A 20304-nucleotide genomic window follows, 5' to 3' on the forward strand; every position below is an offset into this window, starting at 1 on the left:
AGTGACAGAACTTTTAAATACTTTGTCATTACAGAATGATGACTTTGTTCTGCATGGTCAATAGCAGTTCCTCTGACAAAAATTTGAAAATGGCCTTGTTTCAAGTTGCCTCTATTGATAATTGTTATGCTTAGCGAAATTCTTGAAATACCGAGCAATAAAAAGAAAACGAGAAGACAATTATGCTATCATAAACTTAAATTCTCAATAATTAATTTGAAAAATAAAAAAAAATCGTGTTTGAGCTATTGGAGGTATACATATAGATACACTCAACTTTTTCTCAGCGGTTGCAAAGTACTTTTTCTATTTTGTTTTGAATCAGGATGACACAGTCACAATAGTATAGGAAATAGTCTTCTGATGTTCTAAGACAATGTCATAAAACTATGACAATGTAATTTACACTGTTGAAGCATGACCGCACGTCAAACTTTGTACAACAGAAAAGCTGATTGGACATTTAGTGACAATTTGTCACGCCCTCGTGAATTGGCGTCTTAAAATTACCGGTATTTCATACACAAGTAACTGTATTTTTTAAACAAAACAAAAATATTAATTCAATTTATTTTTCATTGAACATGCAATGAAGCCACGGATTCATAACCTTAAAAAATGGTTCACTAACGGTTGATAAAATGTAGAAATTCTGAATAGAAATATAAAAAGTATGTCCAGTACGCGATTAAAAACGGGCTCTATTCGAACATGTTGAGATGTTTCGGTAATGTACTTGTTCAGTGTGTAAAGAATTTTAGAGGTCAATTTGACTTTTAAACTGTTAGATTTTCAATTTTAATCAAAGATGTGTTAGGTTTTCTTCTTTTTTTTAAATTTTTACCATTATTCTCTGATATTTCCCATTATGTTCTGGAATTTTGTTTTGAAGATGAATGATTTAACAAATTTATACCAAACATTTAAAATCTTACTCTGCGTTTATAAATATCATTGAACGTACAACATCTAACAAAAGATAAACATTGCTAGAAGAAAATGAGCCACTCTTTCTCAGGTTGAGATGGAATATATCCGTTATTTGATTTTCTGAGGTAAACAATAGAAACTCCTTAAATAATCTCTCATGACAAGAACGAAAAGTGGCGAAACTTAACTTCCAACAGCGAGCGATGATATTTAATCATATAATACTCTTGCAAAGGATTTTTAAATGCAATGTAAAACTTATCAATTTAGACATTTCTTATCCCGAATTACTTCTAATACATTATTTCATGGCACACCAACCCGAGAAGTAAAATGAAGTATGGTAATTATTTCAAGGTATATTTTGTCCATCATTTGTGACTTTCAGCAAGTGGCATTCCCTGTTGATCACTTAAAACACTGCACAATATTCAATTAACATATACATTTATACATGAGCTTTAGAATGATCGATAATAGAAGAAAACAAAAACTAATTGCAAAATGTTAACATTTTGTTTTTTGTAAGGCTTAATTTTATCTAAGTCTGATTTATATTTAAAAGTTGGTTTACTTCAGACTTAGAATAATTCTATTCAGAGTATAATTGAATTAATACTTGTAATTCGAAAAGCAACGTAAATTTTCAATTTCAGAATGTCAAAAACTACAGAGTTTTCAAGAACCAAAACTGCATTTATAATTTCAGCTATTGACTTTAAGAGGCTCATCGTTTTGCGTATATATTGAAAAAAGTTGGAAATGCATATTCAGCAGGCCTCAAAGTGTGTCTTTCAGATGAAGAACAGCAATAAAAGCACTGTTCCTTTGCCTTTGGTATTGTCAATTGCATGTAGCGATTTTGTGTTGTGAGTTAATTATTTACACACCATGTTCCTTCTTTTCCAGTCGATCATTATTCAGATTTGAGGAAAAAGATACATGTAAATTGAAGTTTGTTCGTTTTGTTTTACATCGAATAATTCATATGCTATTGGAGAAGTTTGGGCCATATATTATTGATTAATTTAGCCAGTTTTTTTTTTTGTTTTTTTTTTGTTGTTAAGACTTGAAATACATTTATTGAAAAACATCTGAATATAATTTACCTTGTATAACCCAGGGAAGTATACACAAGGGGCCATGTGTTTACAATGTTCCATCGTCCAGGGATAAACGGTTGACTCTATTAAAAAAAAAATCTATTTTCTATGAATTTAGCTAGTTAAACATTCATATTTTCTTTCGATTCCAAGAATGGACATGGGGTCTGTATTTTGATTAGGTTGTTTTACTGCTATATAAGTAATTAGTTCCATTCGGAATTGTCTTCAGAAAGAAAAAACTAAGGTTTCGCTTGCTCGTTCTTCTTTCTGTCGTTCATAAAACAAAATTTTTGAAATTAATAAAATTTCAAGATTTGAACAATTTCATAACTCCGGCCATAACATATTTGTTTTTAACCTTCAAGTCAAAAGAAAAGAAAATTAAAGATTTCCAAGAAACTGAAAAAAAACCACTATGACTGTGTGGTTTTTTTTCAAGCGTAAGCCAGTTTGTACTTGCGGTCATTTTTTTAATCGTTGTTTTATTTTCAACAATAGAGAATTTAAGATCGTAACATTCATTTTTTTTTTTTTCATTTATCCTGATTTTTTAGGAAACTTTGATTATAATATCTTAAATGAAAATAGCGTAATTCATTAAACGGTTTTTTTTTTTTTAATTTGTGTTGATGTTCTACTGCTTCATTTACTTATGTCCTACATATCTTGATCATGTACAGAGACAGATAATTGCATCCTAGTTCGCATTATGTAATGGACTAATTTCATCATTTCTTACTGTCCCCCTTTTTTATTGATGGGCATTCCACTCCCTTTTGAAAATACTAAATCGAAAATAATGTACATGCACGAAGAAGTTTGTCTCACGTGAAAATACGTTGCCCAATATCTCACGGCTTCATTTACACACACAGTGCACTGATTCTTTATAATATTTTTACGAAATCATTTCAAATTTTGTTTTTCGAAGAAAGACCTATATTACAACATATAACAATCAGCATATTTAGAGTATGTCGACATACCGCCACATTTTTATTCATCATTTTATAAAGGCATGTCAAACTGTCACTAGTATGAAGAGTCCTAGTAATGGACTTCTGCTAGTATCCAATCAACTGTTCTATCGCACATAGATTGACGTACGGTGATGCTTGAAACAAAATGTAATTTATAAAATGACATTTTCATAGTTTTAGGACACTGTTGTTATCAGTATATGTATCTGTATCAACATCAAAGAATAAAGTACTTTATTGTCGCAGTTGTGGACTATTGATTCAAATTAATGTTGATTTCGACAACGAGCTTTGTAACCGCTGAGAAAAAGTTGAGTGTATATGTTATTTTTCAGTCTCTTACCAAACTGCGATGCAATGATTTCTTTTCGCTGGCCCATGTTTAAAATGATAGAATGGTACAGGGTAAAGATTCGGATCTTTCACCCGGAATACAGTATAATAGATATAAGAAGATGTGGTATGAGTGCCAATGAGACAACTCTCCATCCAAGTCAAAATTTATAAAAGTAAACCATTATAGGTCAAAGTACGGTCTTCAACACGGAGCCTTAGCTCACACCGAACAGTAAGCTATAAAGGGCCCCAAAAATTACTAGTGTAAAACCATTCAAACGGGAAAACCAACGGTCTAATCTATATAAAAAACGAGAAACGAGAAACTCTTATGAACCACATCAACAAGCGACAACTACTGAACATCATATTCCTGACTTAGGACAGGTGCAAACAAATGCAGCGGGTTTAAACGTTTTAATGGTACCAAACCTTCACCCTTTTTCTGAAACAATAGTGTAACATCACAACATACAAAGACACGTTATAAAATATCAACTAATATCTATTTTGTTTAACACAATTAGTTAAAAGTGTGGATCGATTTGTATTCTAACAGACTAAAGATAACACGTATCATAAAACTACTGAATGACTGGTATTATGGAAAAAAAAGCGAAAGTCGTCGTATTTTACCTGTGACAAGTACCATGTATAAAAGGGATGTTCATTGTGTTATTTTTGTAATAGTGACTATTTTTTACTTATAAATTTCATTTATATTACTTCTCGTAGTGATAATTTTGTCGTTTTACTTCAGGGATGAATCTTTAGTTCTAACAATTAAATATTTAATTACTTATGCTGTGTGTTTCATGTACGTTATACTTCATGTTAAAAATGACTGTGAGAGCAACACAATCTGGTTACGGATATTGACACGACTTGTTCATAATACGGTTTAAAGTATAAGCTTTCAATGTGTACATGCATACGACAGCTGTCAGTAGTCCAATGGTATCGTACACAGACTTCAGTATATGTTGGTTATTGATATACGCATACAATTCGATCATTTCAATTGACATTCATTTTTTAGAGGTAAGTTGTTAATATTTATAGATTAGAATGTGATTTAACTCATATGAGTCTGTCAGCAGAAAGAGGCAGGGTACCCAGTGTGTCCCATAGTGCAACTAAACTTTGACGACAGAGTTTATTACGCGAGTCTCCACGTAGGCCGTGGTACTAGACGTGGAAGTGGGTATGGCCTCTACTAAGTTTCGTAAAAAAATATATCCTAGAGTGGAGAGTTGATATGCACTACTTTTTTATTCAAAGGTCAAAACACAGGACTGTGCGGCATATTTTCAACATTTATGTGCCCCGAACTTTTAAGAGTTTAAACGTATACTAAAATTCTGCATTACCCCTCACTTCACTTTAGGTCTTTCTCAGAATTCCACCGCCTACCATGTCGTTTATACTGGTAACATTCCCAAGTTATGTCTCTATGAGATGAAACATAGAGATCATATCTGGGAACCAGTACGTAAACAAATCAAAATATCTATGAATATTATATATCTCCTCAAAAGAGGCGTGGCTTGTAAAACAGCTGTTACAAAGTCAACAAATACTAACATTTATTCAATTAGAAAACTCCTGAAAAACACTTTTTCTCACAACAATACTTATTTATCAGAATCACAGCCTTAAGGAAATCACTGTATATACTCTAACTATTCTTTTACCAGGTTGAGAGTACATTTTATACCCCCACCCCTGTTTCCATTTTAAAGGAATTTGAAAACAAGACTTTAATTATTGTCAGCTTACCCTATGTGCATGTTTTCTGACATAAAATGTATAGAACCTGATTGAAACTGTTCTGATAACAAATTGAAAGCATTTCAGAATACTATAAATGTAAAGTTTAGTAGTTACTCATTCCAACATTTAAGATTATATAAAATATCCAATCCTACTTTATCTCCAGTCTACATCTTACTGTATGTCTATTTATCAATAAAAGCTCACTATTTCTGCATCAAATGGTCAATTTAGAAGTCTTGTCACAACAATATCATCTCTAACAATATATCTAACATAATTTAGCTAATATATGAACTAAAAGTGTTTAAACAAAGTCATATTTGCAAAAGTTGTATGTATGAAGTTACCAGTCTGATGTATGCATTCACTAAAAGTTTTATAAATTGACTGCTTACATCTATTTTTTACATACTTTCCAAGCACAGTTATTGTTTTCTTTACAAAAGACATTTATAATAATGAAATCATAGCATTTACAGGTTAAAATTATCTGTTTTATGACCAAGTGTGTAGGCATTTTTCTCTATTTTTTGCCTCTGGGGCCTCAAATTTGTTAAATAATTCTGCTGTTTCTGTGAATATGGAATATTTAGTACATATTTAGGATAGAACACACTATTGTTAGTTTTATTGAGGTATTTTTGTATTTCTAGCTTGTATTTTTTTATGCCGTGGTTACAAAAAAGCACATTCAGGTGTTAAGGCTTACTTTTGGGTTATCGTCAAGACAAAATCATCCCAGCAACAATATTCATCAAGGATCTATGAGTTCCAATGACTGCGAAGAGTAAATATAAGCACTTCCAAACAATTTAAATTACAGATATGCATATATTATGAATTTACTTTGTATTCAGGGCTTTAAGTAAACTATGCATACTGTAAACTGTGAATTTATGCTGAGTCATCAAAGTAAAGGCCCAGGATTTTCTCAATCTTCGGGAAATATTCATAAAACATTATTTTTGAGTTTATTTCATTAAAATCTCTGAGATAAACCAGAATTGCTAAAATTCTACATGTTCTCTTTTTTTTTACCCTATATACTAACATTTATTTAACTAGAAAAATCCTGAAAAACACTTTTTCTCCCAACAATACTTATTTATCAGAATCACAGCTTTAAAGAAATCACTGTATATACTCTAACTTTTCTTTTACAGTACATTTGATACCCCCACACCTGTTTCCATTTTTAAAGAATTTGAAAACAAGACTTTAATTATTGTCAGCTTACCCAATGTGCATGTTTTCTGACATGAAATGTATAGAACCTGTTTGAAACTGTTCTGATAACAAATTGAAAGCATTTCAGAATATTATAAATGTAAAGTTTAGTAGTTACTCATTCCAACATTTAAGATTTTATAAAATATTCAATCCCGCCTCCGTCTCCAGTCCACATCTTACTGTATGCCTATTTATCAATAAAAGTTCACTATTTCTGCATCAAATGGTCAGTTTAGAAATCTTTCCACAACAATATCATCTCTAACCATATATCTAACATAATTTAGCTAATATATGAACTAAAAGTGTTTAAACAAAGCCATATTTGCAAAAGTTGTATGTATGAAGTTACCAGTCTGATGTATGCATTTACTAAAAGTTTTATAAATTTACTGCTAACATCTGTTTTTTACATACTTTCCAAGCACAGTTATTGTTTTCTTTACAAAAGACATTTATAATAATGAAATCATAGCTTTTACAGGTTAAAATTATCTGTTTAATGACCAAGGGGTAGGCATTTTTCTCTTTTTTTTTTGCCCTTGGGGCCTCAAATTTGCTAAATAATTCTGCTGTTTCTGTGAATATGGAATATTTAGTACATGTTAAGGATAGAACACACTATTGTTAGTTTTATTGAGGTATTTTTGTATTTCTAGCTTGTATTTTTTGATGCCTTGGTTACAAAAAAAGCACATTCAGGTGTTACGGCTTACTTTTTGGTTATCGTCAGGACAAAAACACCCCAGCAACACAATATTCATCAGAGATCTATGAGTTTCAATGACTGCGAAGGATAAATATAAGAACTTCCAAACAATTAAAATTACAAATATGCATATATTATGAATTTACTTTGCATTCAGGGCTTTAAGTAAACTATGCATACTGTAAACTGTGAATTTATGCTGAGTCACCAAAGTAAAGGGCCAGGATTTTCTCAATCTTCATGAAATATTTATAAAACATTATTTTTTAGTTTAATTTCATTAAAATCTCTGAGATAAACCAGATTTGGTGGAATTCTACATGTTCTCCTTTTTTACCTAATATACTAACATTCATTCAACTAGAAAACTCCTGAAAAACACTTTTTCTCACAACAATACTTATTTATCAGAATCACAGCCTTAAAGAAATCACTGTATATATTCTAACTTTTCTTTTACAGTACATTTTATACCCCCATCCCTGTTTCCATTTTTAAAATTTGAAAACAAGACTTTAATTATTGTCAGCTTACCCTATGTGCATGTTTTCTGATATGAAATGTATACAACCTGTTTGAAACTGTTCGGAAAACAAATTGAAAGCATTTCAGAATACTATAAATGTAAAGTTTAGTAGTTACTCATTCCAACATTTAAGATTATATAAAATATCCAATCCTGCCTCCGCCTCCAGTCCACATCTTACTGTATGCCTATTTATCAATAAAAGCTCACTATTTCTGCATCAAATGGTCAGTTAAGAAGTCTTGTCACAACAATATCATCTCTAACCATATATCTAACATAATTTAGCTAATATATGAACTAAAAGTGTTTAAACAAAGCCATATTTGCAAAAGTTGCATGTATGAAGTTACCAGTCTGATGTATGCATTTACTAAAAGTTTTATAAATTGACTGCTGACATCAGTTTTTTACATACTTTCCAAGCACAGTTATTGTTTTCTTTACAAAAGACATTTATAATAATGAAATCATAGCATTTACAGGTTAAATTATCTGATTTATGACCAAGGGTGTAGGCATTTTTTCTATTTTTTGCCCTTGGGGCCTCAAATTTGCTAAATAATTCTGCTGTTTTTGTGAATATGGAATATTTAGTACATATTTAGGATATAACACACTATTGTTAGTTTTATTGAGGTATTTTTGTATTTCTAGTTTGTATTTTTTGATGCCGTGGTTACAAAAAAGCACATTCAGGTGTTACGGCTTACTTTTGGGTAATCGTCAGGACAAAAACACCCCAGCAACAATATTCATCAAGGATCTATGAGTTTCAATGACTGCGAAGAATAAATTTAAGAACTTCCAAACAATTTGAATTACAAATATGCATATATTATGAATTTACTTTGCATTCAGGGCTTTAAGTAAACTATGCATACTGTAAACTGTGAATTTATGCTGAGTCATCAAAGTAAAGGCCCAGGATTTTCTCAATCTTCATGAAATATTTATAAAAGTTTATTTTTTGAGTTAATTTCATTAAAATCTCTGAGATAAATAAAGGCAACAGTAGTATACCGCTGTTCGAAATTCATAAATCGATTGAGAGGAAAAACAAATCCGGATTACAAACTAAAACTGAGGGAAACACATTAAATATAAGAGAACTACGACACAACAGAAACACAACATTAAAATGTAACACACACAGAAACGAACTATAATATAACAATGGCCATTTTCCTGACTTGGTACAGGACATTTTAAGAAAAAAATGGTCGGTTGAACCTGGTTTTGTGGCTAGCCAAACCTCCCGCTTTTATGGCAATGTTAAATATAACATTAAAATGACAACATTCAAGACAGGACTACAATACAAATAAATCGGAGAACATATAGGACAGAGAAACATACGAATAATAGCTAACAAAAGGTACCAGGTTTAAAATTTAATACGCAAGACGCGCGTTTCGTCCACACAAGACTAACCAGTGACGCTCAGATCAAAAAAGTTCGAAAGCAAAAACAAGTACAAAGTTGAAGAGCATTGAGGACCAAAAGTTTCAAAAAGTTGTGCCAAATACGGCTAAGGTTATATGTCTGGGATACGAAAATCCTTAGTATTTAGAATAATTCATACTTTTGCAAACAGTAAATTTATAAAAATGACTATATAATAGATATACATGATAACACCGAAGTGGTGACTAACTACAGAATAAAAACGGATACATAAAACAACATAAACCAGAACATAAAAATTCACAGCCGAGTTAGCCAAAGAGATCAACGCAAAAAAAGGTGACGTCACATTAGAATTTCTGAAATTTCCCCAAAATAGGATAGAATAAGATAGAATTCAGATTTGGTGAAATTCTACATGTTCTCTTTTTTTTACCCAATATAGGTTGCATTTCTGTAAATAGAGACAATGCAATTTCCCATAGGAACTCCCTTTACGGCTAAAACTGTGCCACTTTTACTATGAAGTTTCGTAAAAAAATATGTCCTAGAATGGAAAGTTGATATGCACTACTTTTTTATACAAAGGTCAAAACATAGGGCTGTGCGGCATATTTTCATCATTTATATGCCCCGAACTTCTAAGAGTTTAAACTTATGCTAAAATTCTGCATTACGCCTCACTTCACTTTAGGTCTTTCTCAGAATTCAATTCCACCGCCTACCACGTGCATTTATACTGGTAACATTCCCAAGTTATGTCTCTATGAGATGAAACATAGAGATCATATCTGGGAACTAGTACGTAAACAAATCAAAATATCATTTATATTACTGCCCAACTCATTATTAATAATGGTAAAAAATCGACGGTTTAATAAAAATACTACTTCGGAAAATTTAAGCAATTTTCGAATTTTTCGAGACTGATAAGCAAACAAGGTGTCATTCCTGTCAAATTTTGTCTCGGGGATTACATCACGTACACCAATGCCATAAGTATGGAACATGATTAAAAACATCAACGGTAAAAATTTAAAATCCAGTGTTAAACATTTAAAGAACGGCAATATCTTACTAACATCTGATCAGGATAGAGCTGAAATCCACTTTATCTAATGACCATGATACGGCATGTATGCCTGAATGAATCCATTATGAACTTTTAAAACACTTGCCAGATTCCTCTCTTGAAGCTCTTCTAGAACTTCTAAAAATTTCATGAATAACATCTGGGAATCTGGTGACTTTCCATCTATCTGGAAATAGGCCACCGTCGTGCCAATTCCAAAGGCAAACAAGGATCATACGGATCCAATTAATTACCGACCAATTGCACTTACAAGTTGTGTCTGCAAAACACTTGAACGGACGGTCATTGATCGCCTTGTTTGGTTCATGAAATCAAATGGGCTAGTAGCCAAAATTGAATGCCGATCCAGCCAGGGTCAAAGTACTCATGATAATCTGGCTCAGTTCGAATCGTTTATTCATTATAGTTTCGCGAAAAATGAACATGTGGTGTCGGTTTTTTTTACCTAGAAAAGGCCTATGACACAATATGGAAATAAGGTATTTTAAAAAATCGTTTTGATATGGGGTAGAAAGGCAATATGCCCAATTTTATTTCAAATTTTCTCTTAAACAGACGTTTTAATGTAAGAGTTAATTCGACCATATCTGATCTTTATGATTAAGAGATGGGTGTCCCTCAAGGGAATATTTTATCTGTCACATTATTTAGTTTACAAAACAGTCTTGTTGAAGTTTTGAAAAAAAATATTGAAGGTTCTTTATATGTTGATGATTTTCTTCTATGTTATAGAGCCCAAAATATGAGTAATGTAGAACGCCAATTGCAACTATGCCTTGGTAGAATTGAAAAATGGGCTACTGAAAAGGTTTCTAAATTTTCTACTTCAAAAAAAGTTTATGAAGATATGTTTGAAAAACATGAAAATAAAATTCCTCTATTAGGAATTTGTTTGAAAACACATGTGAACACTTTTGATTTGAAATCCGTTGCTCCAGTTCGAACTTGTAAATGCCCTCCATGGTAACTTCCCAAACTAAAAATGATATATCATCTCCGTAAATACAACAAGGCTGAAACAAATTCTCTTTTGATTCAGCAACATTATGCTGAAATAAAATCCAGAAAATCTGACTTTTTAACTGTTTATACTGATGGATCGAAGGATGGAGATATAGTGTCATCTGCTGCTGTCGTTGGAGACCGAGCCGCAACTCTCCGCTTACCACCTTCTGCATCTATCTTTCCTGCAGAAGCTAAGGCAATTATTCTTGCCTTGCAGTTTATTGCTTCATCAGACAAATCTAAATTTATTATATGTTCTGACTCACTTTCATGTCTTTAAGCTATACAAAAAACCAAAATTAAAACCCGTAAATTCTAAAAATTGTATACGTATTATGGAATTTGCATATTCTTGATAAAAAGTTATTTTTCTATGGGTACCAAGTCACACTGGCATCTATGGAAACAGTTGTAAATCAGGAATCAAAAAATACCCTGAAAGACCCTATATTTAAATGTGAAATACCATTTACCTATTTTATATCAAATATTAGAGAATATGTTTTTAATACATATATGGAAAAATGCGTGGAATAAAATGAACAATAACAGACTACATGAAATGAAACCAAAGTTAAGAAAATCTTTAAATAATTTTATATATAGGAAATACCAGAGTGTTATTTCTAGAGGCCGTATCGGTCATACTAGAATAACATACGAGTATCTTCTAAAACATGAAGTTCAATCACAATGCAGGGACCACAAAGTATACCTTGCGTTTGCAAGTATACCATTAAACATGTTTTGATTGAATGTGTCGACTTTGCTGATATTCGTAGGAAGCATTTTAATGTCAATAATATGTTTTATTATTTGATAGTATTCCAGTTACAAATATTGTTTCATTTTTAACAGAAATTGGAACATATTATAAATTATAGATATGTTGTTTCAGTTAAAAAAAGAGAAGCGAAAGATACCAAAGGGACATTCAAACCCAAAGTCAAAAAAAAACTGACAACGCCATGGCTAAAAAAAGAAAAAGACCAACAGAAAAACTACAGCACACAAAACACAATATAGAAAACTAAAGACTGAGCATCACGAGCCCCACAAAAAACTGGAGGTGATCTCAGGTGCTCCGGAAAGGTAAGCAAATCCTGCTCCACATTTGGCATCCGTCGTGTTACTCATGTTAGTACAAACCCGGTAATAAGTCTAATTCGGTAGGTCACATTCGGGGAAAAAGAAGACTGGATTGTAGTTACAACGTTGGAACATATCCGCTATCATCTGTGAAACGGATATTCCATAACGGTCAACCAACTCGTGATGGTGTCCGTAAAATTTTCGAAGGAATGATTTCAACTTCACCACTTGAAACTCTTGGTTTAATAGCTTCCTTGTGAGCAGCTTAAAATGATTTTAATTTTTATCACGTTGTCTTAGTGTTGAATCGTATTTGTAAATGAGTAATTTTGCTTTAAATTAGAGTTTTAGTATATTAAAGGACATTTTGTCTATTTTTAAAAACCACCTTTGTAAAAATATTTAAATTGGCTCTCGCCGCGATATAGCCTTTTTGTGCTGAGGCGGCGTAAAGCAAACACCTATCAATAAATAATTATTTGAATACAAATTTCATATGTATTAAATGTTGGCATCTTTGTTAGATTTATTTGCATGTTTGTTTGAAATTTTAGTCAGTTCTGATGTATGTTTACACAGTTTTGGCAGCTTGATCCCAAGTATTGTCACATTAACCTATTATGTCTATTTTGGTTGCTCACCCAATTTTTTCAATATAACGGAACTATAAACAGCTGTCATACAAGTGGGAGGTTTAGCTAGCTATAAAACCAGGTATTATCAGATTTATTCCTATATTGCTATGAATCCCAGTTTATGACCAAACTCAGTAAAGACACGTCATTGTTACATTTGGTTGACACATTCAACAATACCTACCGTTATCTTGATGATATTTTTTCGTTAAATAATCCAGAGTTCTCTAAATATACTACCGAAATTTACTCAAAGGAACTTACTTTAGAGAAACAGCAGTAGTTGTCCTTTTCTAGATTTAGACATTAGACGATTTTTCATAACCTAGTGTTAATTTTCCTTTTTTAGACGGCGATGTTCCTTTGACTCAATCATACGGTGTTTATATATCCCAACTCGTTCGTTATGCCCGTGTGTGTAGTGATGTCATAGATTTTAACGAACGTAATCAATGCATCACTGGTAAATTATTAAGTCAGGGATTTCGTTACCATAAATTACTTAAAACTTTTACTAAATTCTTTCATACTAGTAGATACAAAGATTTGATTAGTAAATTTGGCTGTACCTATAGAAAACTTATTATAAACGGTATTTCACATTTTAAATTTTACGGCAATATTGTACTAGCACGGAAATCACTATGTGATCCGTGTAAACTCATCGAACCTTTAAACAAACTTATTAGTAAAGGTTATCTTGTTAATGTTGTAATAAGATCTTTGAATATTGTTTACATTGGCACTGCACAAGTCATGTCTTCTTTGACTGTCCATAGGTTAAAACACCAAATCCCTGGGATGTGTTTTAGTTGATTTTAGTCTCTGGTGCATGATTATTTCTTATTAATTGTTTTTGGCTTTAAACTAGCTTTCAGTAACTGCGAGTACTCTAAAACCGTACTTTCGTGTTAATTTGATCTGTTGACACAATTTTAATGCGTTTTTGTTATTCAATGTTTACCTATGTTATGTTATATCTCGTTTCACTATTTTTAATATGTTCCATCTTTGATAAGTATTTAGTATGACGATAAATTTTCACTTCTGTTCTCATACTATGAACAACAAATTTATTTATTTTGTAAAAAATAATTCCGTACTCCTAAAACAAAATTATTATATTTAAATTTACCTGTGTACGTTATTTTATCTAAGGCCATTTTGTCCAAGGTTATAGTTGTCTTTTTGACATTGTTTTACATCTCCCCCTTTTTTAATATTGTATTTATATTGTATAAATTTATCAAATTTATTCGTTCAGTGTATGTTTACTTGTTTTTCATAATATGTCTTTTTGATTGAGTTAAGCCATTTATAGTGTGTCTTTCTATGTTGTTATGTTACACTACTTTTTCAGGTTAGAGTGAAGGTTGGCGCCTGTTAAAACGTTTAAACCCGCTGCATTTCTTTGCACCTGTCCTAAGTCAGGAACCTATTGTTCAGTGGTTGTCGTTTGTTGATGTGGTTCATAAGTGTTTCTCGTTTCTCGTTTTTTTTAATATAGATTAGACCGTTGGTTTTCCTCTTTGAATTGTTTTACACTAGTCATTTTGGGGCCCTTTATAGCTTGATGTTCGGTGTCAGCCAAGGCTCCGTGTTGAAGGCCGTACTTTGACCTATTTACTTTTTACACATTGTGACTTGAATGGAGAGTTGTCTCATTGGCACTCATACCACATCTTATTATTTCTAATTACCCACCATTTTCTTCGGAAAATTCCCTGTTCCAAGTCAGGAATATGGAAATTGTTTTTCACTTATTTTGTTGATTGATAGCGTTTAATTTTGTCAGGTTTCATGGACTTACCCTTTTTTGAATTTGCGTTGGAGTTTGGTATTTTAATTATACTTTTTTACTACAATACAAACAGTTCTTAGTTCTCTTCCAGAAAATGTAATTTAAACTTGTTGTAATGAAGTTAGTATAAACTTGTCTTCATGAAATCTCACGGATAGAATTTTGTCTTAATTTGTCTTTTAACTTATATTCATGATGCAGGTCTCTATCACCGCATAGCATGCGAAGCGTAACAGGTTAGTTTACAAAATGACATCTGATATATGCATTTGATACGGTACATTATTATGACATATTTTAGATTCTAAAGAGCAGAGAATTTATTTCTATCAATTTATACAGGTTCTAAATTGAAAGAGTTAGTCAAGCTTTGTTTCATAAAAAAGAATGACCATCATAAATACAAGTATCTTGTCTTTGGGAGAGATAAATCGTACTTTGTAAATAAATCACTATGATTCAAACAAAAAATTCTCTGCAACTGACTTTATCAAGATGTTTGATTTCTTGTTTGACAACATATTTTTTATGTTTTTTTCAACAAACATTCGGCATTACCATGGGAACAAACTGTGCTCCTCTTCTTGCCGACTTGTTTCTTTATCCATATAAGGCTGACTTCATACAGGAACTTCTTAAGAAAAAGGAAAAGATGTTACCAGTATCACAGTATCATTTAACTTCACTTTTCGCTATATACATGTAGATGATGTTCTCTCACTTAATAATTCAAAATTTGGTGATTATGATGAATGCATCTATCCCATCGAACTTGAGATAAAGGATACAACAGATACAGTTAAATCTGCCTCATATCTTGATTTACATCTAGAAATTGACAAAGACAGTCGGTTGAAAACTAAACTTTACGACAAAAGAGATAAGTTCAACTTCCCAATTGTCAACTTTCCATTTCTATGAAGCAGCATTCCAGCAGCGCCTGCATACGGAGTATATACCTCCCAGTTGATATGATATTCAAGAGCTTGTATTTCCTACGTTGATTTCCTTGGTAGGGTTGCTGCTCACAAGGAAGTTATTAATTCAAAAGTTCCAAGTGGTGAAGTTGAAATCATCCCTTCTTATATTTTACGGACACCATCACGAGTTGGTTGACCGTTATGGAATATCTGTATCATAGATGACGACGGATATGTTCCAATTGTCGTAACTATATTCCCGTCCACTTTTCCTCGAGTGTGACCTACCGAATTAAGACTTATAACCGGGTTTGTACTAACATGAGCAACATGACGGATGCCACGTGTAGAGCAGGATTTGCTTACCCTTCCGGAGCACCTGAGATCATCCCCAGTTTTTGGTGGGGTTCGTGTTGCTCAGTCTTTGGTTATCCATGTTGTGATTTGTGATTTGTGTGTTGTGTGTTGTTGTTTGCCTTTTTGTCTTTTTCTTTTTTTAGCCATGGCGTTGTCGGTTTATTTTCGACTTGTGAGTTTGAATGTTCCTTTGGTATCTTTCGCTTCTCTTTCACTTGAAACAATAACGTATAACTCCTTCAAAAATCCTGTCGTTGCCAGCAAAAATAAAGACCCTTAGGTAAAGTATTGTACCTTTTCTTCACAAATACTTCGACATGACAATTAAACATTATTCTATTGAATCTAGAGGATATTGAATTAAGGAACCACCTGAAAACAGTTCAATCATACCACATCTCCTCATTTTTTTAAAAACTTTTAAATGATTGATTTACTTTCAACTTACATGGTTTTTTTTTACCGGATTTTAACTTATGATGTCAAGAGACGGATTTTTATATTTATTTTTTAATTCTTTTTATTTATTTTTCGCTGGGGGGGGGGGCATCGGAGAACAGGCTTGAAGCTAAATATATGGTTGATGCATAGACTTTTTTAATTGCTGCTCCTAACGTTGCCCATCTTTTTCAAAAACCTTGACCTGCAACTGGAAGTAATTTACTAATATATATAGAATCTACCATGTAAATGAGAGGCGAAAGATACCAAAGCCATGACAAAAAAAAGAAAGAGACAAAATACAGTATACAAAACAGTACATAGACTGAACAACACGAACACCACCAACAAAAATGGGGTGATCTCAGGTGCTCCAGAATGGTAATCAGATCCTGATGTGGCACCCGTCGTGTTGCTCATGTAAGTACAAACCTGGTGATAAGTCTAATTCGGTAGGTCACATTCCGGGAAAAAGAGGATTGGATTGTGGTTACGACGATTTGAACATATCCGTCGTCATCTGTGAAACATATACAAAATGTATTAAAACATTTGACTTTACCATACCGGTCAACCAACTCGTGATGGCGTCCGTAACATTTTCGAAGGGATGATTTCAACTTCACCAATTGGAACTCTTATTTTGATAGCTTCCTTGTGAGCAGCAACCCTCTATCAAGGAACTCATAATAGGAAACGCAAGCCCTATAATATCGTATCAACTGGTAGATATATACTCCATATGCAGGCGCTGCTGGAATGTTGCTACCTAGAAATGGAAAGCTGACAATTGGAAAGCTGAAATCATCTCTTTTGTCGTAAAGTTTTGTTCTCAACTAACCCTCATTGTCAATTTCTAGATGTATGTCAAGATATGAGGCAGATTTAAGTGTATCTGTTGTATCCTTTATTTCAAATTTGATGGGATGGATGCGTTCAATATAGTCACTAAACATTGAATTATTTTGTGAGAGGACATCATCTATATAGCAGAAAATTAAGTTTAAGGATAATGCTAGCTTCTTTTAATTCTTTTTAAGAAGCTCCTGTATGGAGTCAGCCTCATTGGAATAAGGGAACAGGTCGGCAAGAGGAGCGGCACAGTTAGTTTCCATGGAAATGCCGACTGTTTGTTGAAAAACACGTCCTCAAAACGTAACAAATGTGTTGCCAATCAAGAAATTATACCTCTTTATAATGTCAGTTTCAGAGAAATTTTGGTTTGAATCAGAGTGGGATTGTTTTACAAAATACGATTTACTCCTCCCAAAGACAAGATACTTTTATCTACGTTGGACATTTGTTTTTAAAAAACAAAGCAGGACCAACTCTTTCAATTTGTACTTTTGTTTGGAATTGGAATACTTGTGTAAAGTGTAGAAAAGTCAAATGTTTTAATATATTTTGTATTATTGCTGGATGAAAGAGTCTTAAGTGTGTATACATCTTACGACTTCTTTGGACTTCTAGAATAAATATTGTGTCTGTTCTTTTCTGTTTACTTATATATGGATATTTTGAGGATTTGGACTTCTAAGTGTACATAACATATATTCACGTCTATAGTTTTATATCAACTGTCCCAAATAAAGATAAATGTATGTTCTTTCTTTAAATGGTCAGACTGATACTTTTAAAGACGCTTGCATTCTTATGGAAGCTAAAATATTTTACTGTTCCTGCCATATTTATGGCATTCAAAAGCATTGAAAATAATATATGATCGCAGAGTATTAAGTGGCTGTGAATTTGTCATTTTAAACATCAGATAATAAAACAAATGAAAAACTAAATCGACATGAAGATAACCAAAAAGCATTCTTGTAAAATTAACTACTTGAAAAGGAGTTAATCTTATTCAAATACAATAATGGCAACCATTGAAAACCGTAAGACTATATGGCATGTGTATAACTGTATTCTGATTATTGGCTGTTACACATACATTATATATTGAATATATAATGAGGTTGTTTTGATCATAAGAATTTTTGCATACAAATTATTTATTAGAAAATGTGATATACAGTGCATCAATGGAAAGCATACGCTAGAAAAAAGTACTTTATAAAAATTTCATGTTTTTGATTCATAGATTTTAAATGGTAAAATATACATAATGTCCCATCTTCTTTTTGACGTTTATGATTAAATCACTCGCTATAGCTTAAATCTTTAAATTACATAAATTTCATATACAATGCTAAAAAGCATTCAATTCATAAATTCAGTATAGCAAGTGTATGTCCAAACTCCGTACAGTGATCGTTTCCGTTCCGGAACTTTTTTCCTTTACTCCATCAATCACTGCCACCGGCTTTCGAAATTCGTTCCAAAATTTGGAACGAATATCTACGCAAAAAAAAATTCTCAGAACCATTAGTTACCGGCTTGAAAAACGTCAATTTTATAATGTCTTTCTAAAATTTAAACAACTTTTCCTAGATATTAAAAATGAGCATTAAATTTACGCACAACGACAGGATTTTTTTTTCATGTGTGTACCCTTATCTACGTTATCCTCCCCAACCCTTTCGAAAGTAAACATGGAGGGAAAAGTGAATGATTGTGAATCAGATATAGATTAAATGTATGTTAGGCGTAAGTCCAAAGGAAAAAAAAAGCCCAAACGCTGCAACATTTACTTGACAAGGAACAAATGATTTAAATTTGATTTTGCGGTTGTCATCGGAGAAATCTTATTGACATATTAAAACTTCAACGTGTTGAAGGCGGTCATTACAACTTTTTAGTAGAAGCCTTTCCTTTTCTCACACAACATTATGAACATACATGGAAATCTTTAACCCATTCATAGGCGAATCCAGCCCCTCGGACAATTTTTTGTTTATTATGTAGGGAATCACTGAAGCATGACTGGAGCAAGCCCCCCTCCCTTTTAGGTCAGTCAGTGCCCCCTTTTAAAATGTTCTGGATCCGCCACTGCCATTATTACATTACTCCAGTAAATTGACGCTATATGATTTTTTGACATTCCAAAAAAAGCAGCCCAGACCTGTGTTTACCTTGATCAGAATGAGAAAACCAGGGATCATTTTTCTCTTGATGGATTGTCCTTCAGACAAATGGGTTATTTTCCTGTGCCTGTGTTAGAAAAGAAAAAAAAAATTAGCGTTTTAACTTAAAAGGGGGTTAGGGAATTCCTTACATTTGAAATAACCTTTTTTAAGAGGGACGTACAGTCCTCTTATTTTCAATAAATAAAGGAGATTAATGATGTCCATGAATACAATACCAGATAGAAGTATGGTTCTGGGGGAAAAGTTTTTGTAAATAATATAAATATGTTCCCTTTTCACTCTTTTGTACTTTCACTATGACAAGACATTTCAGTATGAATTTTCAGTATGAATTAAAGATGTTGTCAGTTAGACTGCAACCCTACATTTTTACATATATAAACTTAGTATGCATCATGGACATATAGTGATACACATAGAGACCAATATGCAGTCTTTCAACTTCACACTACCAAATGGCAATGTTAACCTTCCCTTCAATATGTTCACTAACTTGTGATGTAATGCACTTTCATTAATCACATAATTTATTAGCCATTTCAATTTGATTTTTACACAATGATTGGAACAGAACCTCTTAACACATTATGTGCTGAAATATATGACTAAAATAAGGAGTTGAGGTATGACTGCTAATGTGACTATCCACCAAAGTTCAAATGATATTGATTTAAGCAACTATAGGTAACTGCATGTGCAGCAGTCTACAATGAGCAAAACTATTTTAGTAATTTTAGTCATTTTGTCATGTCAAGACCTTACAAAATGACAAATTTTCGCATTAGTTCCAGTTTTGCGTACCTACAATTACAATAAAGTTTATTCAATTTTATTTTATTTGTGAATGTCCACACATCCAAGAGTTATTGCAGGCTTGAACTTTTTCATGACATCATCAAGTATGAATATGGTCGGTCTT

The 20304-nt window shown here is 32.3% G+C and overlaps 1 protein-coding gene across 1 annotated transcript in view; it reads left to right on the forward strand.

Annotated features, from left to right (window-relative positions):
• The first annotated feature begins 4180 nt into the window (after positions 1-4180).
• LOC127727922 (glutamate decarboxylase 1-like) overlaps positions 4181-20304 on the forward strand; it is a 50331-nt gene continuing 34207 nt past the window's right edge. The window contains exon 1 of the mRNA XM_052235076.1: positions 4181-4393. The gene's annotated coding sequence lies outside the window, so the exon portion shown is untranslated. The remainder of the gene's footprint in view (positions 4394-20304) is intronic.

Source organism: Mytilus californianus, unplaced genomic scaffold (assembly GCF_021869535.1).
Source record: "Mytilus californianus isolate M0D057914Y unplaced genomic scaffold, xbMytCali1.0.p SCAF_2, whole genome shotgun sequence".
In the NCBI taxonomy this organism is placed as follows: domain Eukaryota; kingdom Metazoa; phylum Mollusca; class Bivalvia; order Mytilida; family Mytilidae; genus Mytilus; species Mytilus californianus.